Source organism: Bison bison, unplaced genomic scaffold (genome assembly GCF_000754665.1).
Source record: "Bison bison bison isolate TAMUID 2011002044 unplaced genomic scaffold, Bison_UMD1.0 scf7180017864466, whole genome shotgun sequence".
NCBI classification, from domain to species: Eukaryota; Metazoa; Chordata; class Mammalia; order Artiodactyla; family Bovidae; genus Bison; species Bison bison.
Window position 1 is genome coordinate 15326397 of NW_011495027.1, and position 12913 is coordinate 15339309.

The 12913-nt window shown below is 37.9% G+C and overlaps 1 protein-coding gene across 1 annotated transcript in view; it reads right to left on the reverse strand.

The window, feature by feature from the left end:
* LOC105003358 (dihydropyrimidine dehydrogenase [NADP(+)]) overlaps positions 1-12913 on the reverse strand; it is a 469109-nt gene that overhangs the window by 386435 nt on the left and 69761 nt on the right. The gene's annotated exons all lie outside the window — the stretch shown is intronic.

The following is a 12913-nucleotide window of genomic DNA, read 5'->3' on the forward strand; positions in this document are numbered from 1 at the left end:
TTGCCATGAAGCAATGGGACTGGATGTCATGATCTTTAGTTTTTGAATGTTGAGTTTTAAGCCAGCTTTTTCACTCTCCTCTTTATCTTTTACCAAGATCCTCTTCAGTTCCTCTTTGCTTTCTGCTGTAAGTGTGGCATCATCTGCATATCTGAGGTTATTGATATTTCTCCCAGGGATTTTGATTCCAGCTTGTGCTTCATTTAGCCAGGTATTTCACATGATGTACTCTGCATATAAATTGAATAAGCAGGGTGACAATATAAAGCATTGAGCCACTCCTTTCCCAATTTTGAACCAGTCTGTTGCTCTATGTCTGGTTCTAACTGTTGTTTCTTGATCTGCACACAGATTTCTCAGGAGGCAGGTAAGGTGGTCTGGTATTCCCATCTCTTTCAGAATTTCCCACAGTTTGTTGTGATCTACACAGTCAAAGGCAATAGTCAAAAGGCACAGTCAAAAGGTCAATAAAGTGGAAGTAGATATTTTTCTGGAATTCTCTTGTTTTTTCTATGATTCAATGGATGTTGGCAATTTGATCTCTGGTTCCTCTGCCTTTTCTAAATCCAGCTTGTACATCTGGAAGTTCCCAGTTCATGTACTATTGAAGCCTAGCTTGATGAATTTTGAGCATTACTTTGCTAGCGTTTGAGATAAGTGCAATTGTGCCATAGTTTGAACATTATTTGACATTGCCTTTCTTTGGGATTGGAATGAAAACTGACCTTTTTCAGTCCTATGGCCACTACTGAGTTTTCCAAATTTGCTGGCATATTGAGTGCAGCACTTTCACTGCATCATCTTTTAGGACTTGAAATAACTCAGCTGGAATACCATCACCTCCACTAGCTTTGTTCGTAGTGATGCTTTTAAGGCCCACTTGACTTTGCTTTCCAGGATGTCTGGCTCTAGGTGAGTGATCACAACATTGTGGATATCTGGGTAATTAAATCTTTTTTTGTATAGTTGTTCTGTGCATTCTTGTCACCTCTTCTTAATATCTTCTGCTTCTGTTAGGTCCATACCATTTCTGTACTTTATTATACCCATCCTTGCATGAAATATTCCCTTGGGATCTCTCATTTTGTTGAAGAGATCTCTAGTCATTTTCATTCTATTGTTTTCCTCTATTTCTTTGCGCTGATCACTTTGGGAGGCTTTCTTATCTCTCCTTGCTATTCTTTGGAACTCTGTATTCAGATGGGTATATCTTTCCTTTTTGTTTCACTTCTCTTCTTTTCTCAGCTATTTGTAAGGCCTCCTCAGACAACCATTTTGCCTTTTTTCATTTCTTTTTCTTGGGGATTGTTTTGATCACCACCTCCTGTACAATGCCATGAACCTCTCTCCATAGTTCTTTAGGCACTCCGTCTATCAGACCTAATCCCTTGAATCTATTTGTCACTCCCACTGTATAATCATAAGGTAATACCTGAGGGTCTAGTGGTTTCCCTACTTTCTTCAATTTAATCTTATTTTGCAATAAGGAGTTCATGATCTGAGCCACAGTCAGCTCCTGGTCTTGTTTTTGCCTGCTGTATCGAGCTTCTTCATCTTTGGCTGCAAAGAATATAATCAATCTGATTTTGGTATTGACCATCTGGTAATGTCCACGTGTAGAGTCCTCTCTTGTGTTTCTTGAACAGGGTATTTGCTATGACCAGTGCGTTCTGTTGGCAAAACTCTGTTAGTCTTTGCCCTGCTTCATTTTGTACTCCAAGGCTAAACTTGCCTGTTACTCCAGGTATCTCTTGACTTTCTACTTTTGCATTCTAGTCCCTTATGATGAAAATGATATCTTTTTTTGTGTTGGTTCCTGAAGGTCTTGCAGGGCTTCATAGAACCACTCAACTTCAGCTTCTTCAGCATTGGTGTTTGGGGCATAGACTTGGATCACTGTGATATTGAATGGTTTGCCTTGGAAACGAACTGAGTTGATTCTGTCATTTTTGAGACTGTACCCAAGAACTGCATTTAGGACTCTTTTGTTGACTATGAGAGCTACTCCGTTTCTTCTAAGGGATTCTTAGAAGTAGTAGTAGTAGATATAATAGTCATCTGAATTAAATTCTCCCATTCTGGTCCATTTTGGTTCACAGATTCCTAAAATGTTGATGTTCACTCTTTCCATCTCCTGTTTGACCACTTCAAAATCAGTTTGATTCATGGACCTAACATTCCCGGTTCCTATGCAATATTGTTCTTACAGTATTGGACTTTATTTCCATCACCCGGGCACATCCACAACTGGGTGTTGTTTTTGCTTCAGCACCATCTCTTCATTCTTTGTGGAGTTATTTCTCCACTGTTCTCCAGTAGCATATTGGGCACCTACTGACCTGGGGAGTTCATCTTTAGTGTCATATCTTTTCGCCTTTTCATACTGTTCATGGGGATCTCAAGGCAAGAATACTGAAGTGGTCTGCCATTTCCTTCTCCAGCAGACCACGTTTTGTCAGAACTTGTCCTGGGTAGCCCTACATGGCATAGCTCATAGTTTCATTGAGTTAGACAAGGCTGTGATCCATGTAATCAGTTTGGCTGGTTTTATGTGACTATGGTTTTCAAATTGTCTGCCCTCTGATGGATAATGATAAGAGGCTTGTGGAAACTTCCTGATGGGAGGGACTGGCTGTGGAGGAATCTGGGTCTTGTTTTGATGGGTGGCTCTACGTTCAGTAAATATTTAATCCAATTTCTTTGATGGGCTGTGTTCCCTTCCTTTGTTCTCTCTCTTCAAAAGGACTTATGCCGGCACTACTGTAGTCAGTGCTGCTGACCCCTGGCAGGCCACTGTTGACTCACACTTCTGCCAGAGACTCGTGGACACTCAAAGGCAAGTCTGGTTCAGTCTGTGCGGTCACTGCTCCTTTCTTCTGGGTCTTGGTGTGTACAAGGTTTTGTTTGTGCTCTCCAAGAGTCTGTTTTCCCAGTCCTGTGTAAGTTCTGTAATCAAATCCCCCTGGCCGCCAAAGTCAATTCCCTGGGGGTTCTCAGTCTCTTTGTCAGATCCCTAGGTTTGGGAAATCTGTTGTGGGTCCTAGAACTTGCATAACAGTGTGAGAACTTCTTTGGTATAACTGGTCTCCAGTTTGTGGGTTGTCTGCTCGGTTGCTCCGTGGTAGGTCTTATGGCGACCTCCTCTAAGAGGACTTAAGCCACACACCTTGCCTCCCAGATCTGCTGCAGCCAGAGCCCCTGTCCCCATGGCCAGCCACTGCTGACCTGTGCATCTGCAGGAGATGCTCAAACACAAGGCAGGTCCGGCTCAGTCTCTGTGGGGTCTCTGGGTCCTGGTACACACCAGGGTTTATTTGAGCCCTCGAGTGTATCTGGCGGGCATGGAGTTTGATTCTAAATGAGATTTCGCTCCTCCTACTGTCATGTTGGGGCTTCTCCTTCACCCTTGGATGTGGGGTATCTTTTTTTGGTAGGATCCAACATTCTCCTGTCGATGGTTGTTCAGCAGTGAATCGCAATTTTGGAGTTCTCACAGGAGAAAATGAACACATGTCCTTCTACTTCACATTCTTAGCAGTTACATTACTTAGACATATTTTTATCCTTTCAGGTCTGGCTTTTAAGGTTTGTTGGGCATACCCAAACAAGTGCTTGGCCTATGACTAATTGTGATTCATAAGGTTTTTCACTCTGGCTGTCAAGAAGAGTCATAATTTCCAGATATATGTGAAAATTGAATAATAGCCCCTCAAATCCATTCTGAAAGTTCTTTCTGTAGTCTAATTTACTAACAGGCATGAGCTGATCTGTACTCTGTTAAGTACTCAAGGGATCTTTTGCAAATCTCCAAAGGTCTTTCTGTATGCAGCTCTCTACTTTCTGATGCTTTATCTTGTGAATGCTAGTCACCCTTGTTCTCTCTGGACTCTCAGTTCTACTTTTCTGATTTCTGACTGGTTTTTGCTGCCTGCCCTATAGCCTGGAAATTTTCTTGGGCAATGGCAGAGTTCATTTCCTTTGCTTTCCATCTCTCAGTGACCACCGTCCTTACTGACTGATGTTCTACCTCTTAAAAATTGTTGTTTCATATATAAGTTTTTGGATGCTACTATTTCAATTGAGAGAGTAAATACAGTCCCATTACTCCATCTAGGATGCTACTAATTTTTTTTTTTTTTTTAAGGAACTAGAAATGCCTTATCTTAAGAAAATGCTTGGCTACATGGAGCCAGAAACAAATCATGTAACTACGAGCTATATTATGTTTTCTTATTAATTTTGGCTACTCTTGTTTTGTGGAATTAAATATAGTTTAATTTTTCTTTGCTTCTATGCTGAAACCAAGAAAATAACTGTCATTATTCTAGCTTTATTTTAATCAGAATCTAAGTCAAATGAATGAATGATATTACGGCAAAGAAGTACAATGAATGAAACACTGAGGAAAGAATCAGAAGACCTTACATTCTACATAACATATAATTAACTCAAATTCAGAATAATCACTAAAAATATATTTATTAACTTAGTATTTAATTTTTAATTGGTAATTATTTCTGAAATAGTGTCTTTTATATGAACTGTTTATAAATGTTTTGAAAATCAATTGGGCAACATGATTCAAGAGCTATAAAAATGATGTTTCCTTCTATTTGCTAAATCTACCCCTCAGAATATTTCATGAAAAAAAATTATTATTTTTAGTAGAAATAAAATCTAAATGCATAAAGTTATTCTATGAAGTGTTTTCCAGGTGGCTCAGTGGTAAAGACTCTGTCTGCCAATGCAGGAGATGTGAGAGATATGGGTTTGATCTCTGGGTTGGGAAGATCCCTTGGAGAAGGAAATGGCAACCCACTCCAATATACTTGCTAGGAGAATCCCAGGGACGAAGGAGCCTGGCCAGCTATAGTCCATGAGCTCTCAGAGAGACACAACTGAGTGACTAAGGACACATTCTCTGCAGTATAATTTAAAGTCACAAGTACTTGCAATATGTCAAGCCCATTACCTATAATATCTCATTTAATTTTTACAACAAACTCTGAGAGATGGTATTATCATCATACTGATGAGAATGAGGCTAAGTATCAATAAAGCAACAAGTCAGAGGAGCTGCTGAGATTTAAATCCATTCTGATTCTAAACCCTATGCCTTTCATCCCTGGACTCCATATACTCTACAAAAGTAAAAATAGATACTCATTAAGATAACTGGACATGGACTGTTTTGCCCCATCCACTTTAATATTTTAAATTTCCATTTTATGATTTATTTTTTAGACTATGATATATTTAAATATGATTTATTTTTATTTATATACACTAAATAGATCTTTTTTAAAAAAATAATAATGTCACTGGATAATTGAGATTTTAGCAAAAAAAGGAAGTTGGGAAATATCTGTCTTCTGGAATTCACAGTATTACAAAATCACTACTTAAGCAATGGTGTGAAAAAGGGAAGGGCTTCCTAGAGGATTCACTAGGCTTCCCTTCAATGCCTGATCCACTAAAGATCCGTCTTTAGAAAAGACAGAACTTTTCTAAAAAAAACCAAAAACACAAACAAGTTGAGAACATGTAGAAATTTACAGAAACATGAACTTAATAAGCTCAAATAATTCTGGATAGAGCAAATGAATGAATGATATTAAGGAAAAGAACTACAATGAATAAAACATTGAAGAAGAAGTCAGAAGACCTCATAGTCTACATAAAGTATAAGTAACTCAAATTCAGAAGAATCACTAAAAATATGAGATTCTTACATCTCTGTTGGTGAAACCCTTTTCTTGGGATATGAGGAGAGAAGAGCTAGGGTGCTATTTATACTTCATAAGTTCTGTGATAGGAAAGCAAAAGTAATGAACGTGTACTGATCACTGCTGGCTGATAATACATTTACTGTAGTTTTATTTGTTACTAAATTTTATTTCTCTGACCAGATTGCATGAGTAACAGCACCCGCCCCCATTTTCTAATTAGTTAGACTTAGTTACACATATCCCAAAGAAAAGAAAGCCCACTTCTGCTGAGTCAGCCTCCAGGACACCTGTAAGAAGACTGTACAGGAATGATGGGGTGATGAATGTCTGCTGAATAAACAGAGAGCATCCTCCTGTTTGGAAGATATCTAGATCTGACTCTCAACTTCCTATTTTCAAATATAGAACTTAAAAGGAGGCTGGGTAACAGTTCAAATCAGTCCACACCAAGTTGCTGGTATTGTTTTCTATAGATACACCTCCATCTCTGCAAAGCCAAAAGAGCTGGGCCATAAAATATTCTTCACTGGAAGTAATGACAGAACTTTCTCTGTCAAGTGAAAAGATTTTTAATGGTTTTTGAGAGTCTGCAGTTGAGAAAGCTCAATCTATTTGCCCCATATCAGCAAGGGAGGATTGTAATACATATGTTCTTAATTCCTCAGGTTCTTTATAGTCAAATGGAACCCACTTCATGGTATAATGGGATGATTTCCAATTTCAATGCATTAACTTACTAACTCTGTGATCTGGACAGTTAAAGCAATATCTCTAATGTCAGTTCCCTCATCTGTAAAATGGGGGAAATCTTTGTTTCACAGATACATAAAGCCCTTAGTACAGTTCCTAGCAAAAATAAACAGCTCCCAGTAAATAGTTCTGGTTTAGGAGTTTTATAAATATTTAATGATATATGCAAAGTTCATGAGTGATATTGATTATATATGTAGTACAATCAATTGATGAACTTTACACACACACAAATATGTATCTATACACGTACTTACATATACATACACATAGATACATATTCACTTTATCCATGCTAGAATTACTGAAATGATTGAACTAGTATAGGGCCTAACTCTCCCAGAGATTCTTTAAAAAAAAAAAAAAAAAACACAATGAATCATTTTTATTTCATCTCCTTCATACAGACTTAGTTACTTTTCAACATGGATCATCTGCAAAGCACATAAATATTTTCAAAATTAACAAGTTAATGTTTTATACATTAAAATACATCTGAAAAAGATACAAACTTTGACATGGTGTTGAAACCTTGTCTTTGGTCCTAGAGCAGGTCATAAAGAGTAAAGTAAGTCTGAGAGAGAGAAACAATGTCATATACTAATGCTGAGGCTAGTCTTAAGGACTGAACTCATGACTTAAGATGATAAAACGATGTGACCATTTTATTAATATATAGATATAATTTCCTAGAAGTCCAACACATCAGGTGTGTGCTAAGAGCCAGAATAACACCTGACTTAGTAGTCCTCCTTTGATGGGAGGCAGACATTGATAAACAGCACAAATGGCAACGGACCACCGTGATCAGTGTCATGAGGACTCAAGAACTTCTGACCACAGCAGGGGACCTGGCCAAACCCCAGAGGAAACAGGGAGGGTTCTCTTGACCTGGGATCTGAGAAGGGGAGGCAGAGAGCATGCAAGTGAGGGAGGCATGGGGAACTGCATACCCATTGAACACCTGACACGATCTATCAACAGAAAGGGTACAGCTCAAACCCTTCATTCTTCCCAGACACGTGGAAGGGGCTCTGGAGGTAGGGACAGGCGCATTTCCATGGCTCAGTGGTGGGAGGCTCTCCAAAACTCTCTCTGCAAACACCAGGCCAGAGCGTCTTCTGTTTGAAACCTATAGCATCTTTCTGAGTTGAGGCTGAACACTGTCTAGGCGGGCAGCAAGCATCTCTTCTAACAACTTGCTAAAGTGGTCTAAAACAAGGCAGTGTGGTGGGGCTTTACTTTTAAGTCTGTAATGCTAATATTATTCAGTGACTTTCTTTTTGCTATGAGGCTGGACTTAATTTCTTGGTGAAGTTAAGTTCACCCACAATGAAAGTGGTAACTGAGTCATCATTTGGTCACATCATCATTTTGGTCACATCATCTCAGTCAAGCTAAGATTTGGTGCTGAACTTTTCTTTCTTTTTTTTATTTAATATCTGGTATTTTTAATATTAAGAATTTTTATCACTGTCTTTCCCCTTTGATAGTATCTTGTTGCCTGGATGCCTTAAGAATTCTTTAATTTTTCCTTACAAGTGTATCAGCTTAACTAGGACACATTTCAGATTCATGTTCCGGTTATAAATTTCCTAGAACATACTGTGCTTTTTAACTTATTTTTTAATTGGAGGATAACTGCTTTACAATATTGTGTTGATTTCCTGTACAAAACCACAAATCAGCCGTAATTATGTATTTATACACACACACACACACACACACTCTCTCCTACTCCCACCCATGTTCCCAACCCAACTCACTCCAATATTCTTGCCTGGAGAATCCCTGTGGACAGATGAGCCTAGCTGGCTAGAGTCCAAAGGGTTGCAAAGAGTTGAGCATGACTGAGCGACTAAGCACAGCACAGCACAGTGTATATATGTGAATGTTACTTTCTAAGTTCATCCTTCCCTCTCCTTTCCCCACTGTGTCCACAAGTCCATTCTCTGTGTCTACATTTCCATTTCTTTCCTGCAAATAGGTTCATCACTGCTAATTTTCTAGTTTCCATAAATATGCATTAATATATAATAATAATGCATATTGATTTATGCATTAATCATAATGCATAATGCATAATCTGACTGACTTCACTCTGCATAACAAGCTCTAGATTCATCCACCTCACTACAACTGACTCAAACTAACTCTTTTTTTTAGGGCTGAGTAATATTCCGTTGTATATATGTACTATATTGTCTTTATCCATTCATCTGTAGATGGACACTTAGGTTGCTTCCATGGTCTGGTTGTTGTAAACAGTGCTGCAATGAACACTGTTTCTTGGAGATCCTAATAGGCAACTAGAATTAGGAAATGCAAGAGATACATTCTTAATCTGAAGTCCTTACAACTCTTGAGAGAAAAATAGTAAATTCATGAACTTGGATGGAAAAAAATTTAGATCTTTATTTTCCCTAGACTCTCATTCAAATGTATCATTTCCTGTATTATGAAGCAACAAACCAGTGTAACACTATCAATACCTGTGACTTTGCACCAAAGGAAACCACACAGAATCATGTTGAGTTGTAGAGTTGCTGCAGATAGCTCAAGGTGGCATTTGAAGTCACCATTACATCGAGACTGCAGTAAGTATTAATCTGCCATTAGACTGTATTTTTAGTCTCTTACTAGAGTAATATATATTACTAATATTTTTTAACATAATTCAAGAATTTCATTTTAATATAATGGGAATATTTTATTACCTTGCAAATTTCGTTTTATGCACTCAAAATTGTATTCTGAAACGGGCTTTTAGGTTTCACCAGGGTGCCTACAGAGGTCATAGCACTCACACAAAGTTAAGAACTCTGTATTTAGAGGCTAGTAATCAGGAATGCATCTTCAGAATGCTGATGAAGAACAACTTGAGTCATTTTGAACATAATGTGTGCAGTGCTGCTTTTTCAGTAATAAACTGAGAAAGGGCTTCAGTAGAAATTACATATCTTATAATGGAAGTATTACATACCATTGTTCTTCCTTCATTAATTTCTCTAACAAAGCCATCATTCCCTTTTCTACCTTCACCAGCCGAGTCACTGATAAATCCTTACCTTTTGCCTAACTCTCACTCTAACTGCCATAAACGATAGAAAATGTCAGTCTTTGCTTCCTAATTCAGTGCCTTCAGACAAAATGCAGCAGGAATTTGTTGGTAAAATTTTTTGTAAGCCTAAAATATATGATTTCTAAGGTTTTTGTAGTGAGAATGAAAGGATTCACTTAAAATTGATTTCTGTAAGCCTTAATTATACATTTCATAATAAGCATTGCAAAAATCTCAGCTTAGGGGGGAAAAAAAAACCCTTAGCAATAGATTGATTGATACAATTATCAGTGTGCCAAATTTAACTCACAGATAAATAAAAGGAAACCTTGAAAGCCAAGAAGAAATCTAGTATGTGTGTGTGTATGTGTATGTGTGGGTGTGTGGGTGCTCATTCGCTCAGTCATGTCTAATTCTTTGTGACCTCATGGACTATAGCCCGCCAGGCTCCCCTGTCCATGGAATCTTCCAGGAAAGAATACTGGAGTGGGTTGCCATTTCCTACTACAGGGGATCTTTCTGACCCAGGGATCAAACCCATGTCTCTTGTGTCTCCTGCATTGGCAGGTGGGTTCTTTACCACTGTGCCACCAGGGAAGCCATATGAGTGTAGGCTTTGGTATAATTCTGTGACAGTCAAGAAACAAGCCCCTTACAAGACATTTCATCTTTATATTCAAGACGTTCTTCCTGCTGTCTCCTCTACTCCATGGTCAACTGGTGCCTACTGTCTCTGGAAATAGAGATACTGGTTATGGGTGTTAGCTGACCTATAAGCCCCCCAACACAATTTCTTTTTCAAAAAAGTTAACCCTTGGTTAGAAGCTGCCACAATGGGTTGAATTATCCAATCCCTGTCATTAAAGGTGGCAGCCAGGCACTTGAGAATGATGTGGGAAAACTCCAGTGAGAGTGATAATTAAACTTGGAAAATGAAGGGTCACCTTCTTTCATTCAGCTCATTGGGTTTGGCATCAGAGTAATTCTAAAACAGTGGGGGATATTCTACTCTCAGCATGGCAATATCTAGGTGCACACACATTATTTCTATGGGTTCAAATGGGAATGCCATTTTAATTGTATTTAAAATGTTAACTTTAATATGGGGAGTAAAAATGTTAGAAATTATTCTAAGAATACAGAAAAAGAGTAATGAGTGAAATCTAAATGGTGAAAGAATTAGAAACAAGAAAAGCATGTATTGTTTTCTCAGAAGAAGAAGCATTATAAGAGAAGAAAATTGTTTCCAGGGAAATTGAAAAGAACATTTAAATGCGTTCAAGTCTTTCTACTTGACTGTAGAATCACAAAGCAAGGGTTTTGTCTTAACTTTCTTATCTACTTACTGTCATTTCTTAGAGGCCATTATTATAATATCTTATTCCTGCTCAAAAGAGGGTAGAAAGTATCAGGTGAGCTTTAAGACAAGTTATTAATAAGAGTTATTGTCCAGAAAAAGGGTTCATCTAAATACTATTGAAGGAATATTTCATAATATTCTTATTTTGCATTAAATAAGTAATACTGAGCTTTTAAGAGGACCTGAAATGATATTGCAATATAAGCAAGTATACTCTTGAACACTATTACTACAAAGGGCATAGATGCTAAAATCAAATTTCAAGTTCAAATTTTGGCATCACCATATAACAGCTGCGAGCCTTAGGCATGCTACCTAATGCCACATGCCTCAGTTTCCTCATCTGTGAAATGGGGGAAATAGTACTACCTATCTTATAAAGCTATTAGAAAATTAAATGAGTATTAAAATATATAAAGCATTTATAACCATATCTAGTACAGAGTGATTATTATATAAGTGCTTATTCTTACATAGGGTCATAGTGTCACAAAGAGTCAAACATGACTGAACCAACTAAGCATGCACTGCTGCTAAGTCGCTTGAGTCGTGTCCGACTCTGTGCGATCCCATAGGCGGCAGCCCATCAGGCTCCACTGTCCCTGGGATTCTCCAGGCAAGAACACTGGAGCGGGTTGCCATTTCCTTCTCCAATGCATGAAAGTGAAAAGTCAAAGTGAAGTCGCTTAATCATGTCTGACTCTTAGCGACCCCATGGACTGTAGCCCACCAGGCTCCTCCGTCCATGGGATTTTCCAGGCAAGAGCGCTGGAGTGGGGTGCCATTGCACACACACTTACTTATTACCATTATTATTTTATTTCATAAAACTGTAGATTATGTTTTAAAATATATTATTAATTATTTTTATGGTTGAACACTTTTGTCCTTGGCATTATGAGAAGAGATTTCCAAAAGATGTGGATTCTTTAAAATGCAAATAGTCCAACAAAATTGTTACTAGAGTTGATTGTATAATGCTCATACTGATAATTGCAACATCAAGCTCCAAAATTAAAAAATTCCTAATAAGCAGAAGCTATTGATTTCAGATGGCCTTTATATTTCTTTCACATCTGAAGGGTTGAACTGAGGAAGATAAATTGTATCTCATGTGATTATATTTTGTTTTAAGATAAGAGAGATTTTGGAAACAATTAGAGCTTTCTAAAACAGAAAAATAAACCTGATGAGCTAGGCCAATGTGTGATAGCTTAAGTCCCTTTGTAAAATTTTCTGATTTATCAGTTTGTGGGCAAATATCCACAGATTTCAATTAAATTATTTATTATTATTATTAGAATATTTGAAGTGTTCTCAAGGCAGTGGCACCACACTCCAATACTCTTGCCTGGAAAATCCCATGGACGGAAGAGCCTGGTAGGCTCCAGTCCATGGGGTCGCTAAGAGTCGGACATGACTGGGTGACTTCACTTTCACTTTTCACTTTCATACATTGGAGAAGGAAATGGCAACCCACTCCAGTATTCTTGCCTGGAGAATCCCAGGGACAGAGGAACCTGGTGGGCTGCCGTCCATGGGGATGCACAGAATCGGACACGACTGAAGCGACTTAGCAGCAGCATTTATCTTTAAAAGATCATCACAGAAAAATCTTTTTACAATGCAAACATTGCCCCAGACCTCAACATCAATTCACCACCGGCTCATTGAGAGAAAGAGAAAGAGAGAGAAATGTGTGTGTGGGTGCATGTGTGTGCACAGTGTAAGGGGCTAGGGGACAAGGAGGAGAATGAATGAATGACATTAAGGACAATCCTAACCAATATTGAAGAGAAAAATACTGTGGACTAAAAAATACCACAGGCAATATATAAAAATCCACCAAGAAACGAAATACTGTCGGTAAGCCTGATTTTACTATAATTTTTGTATATAGTACTTTAGAAAGAAAAAAAGGTTTTATAAAAACTAGTTTGCTCATTCAGAATAAAGGTGTTAAAATATTTGGTAAGTTATTTCCCACTGAAAAATATAAACTACATAAGAAAT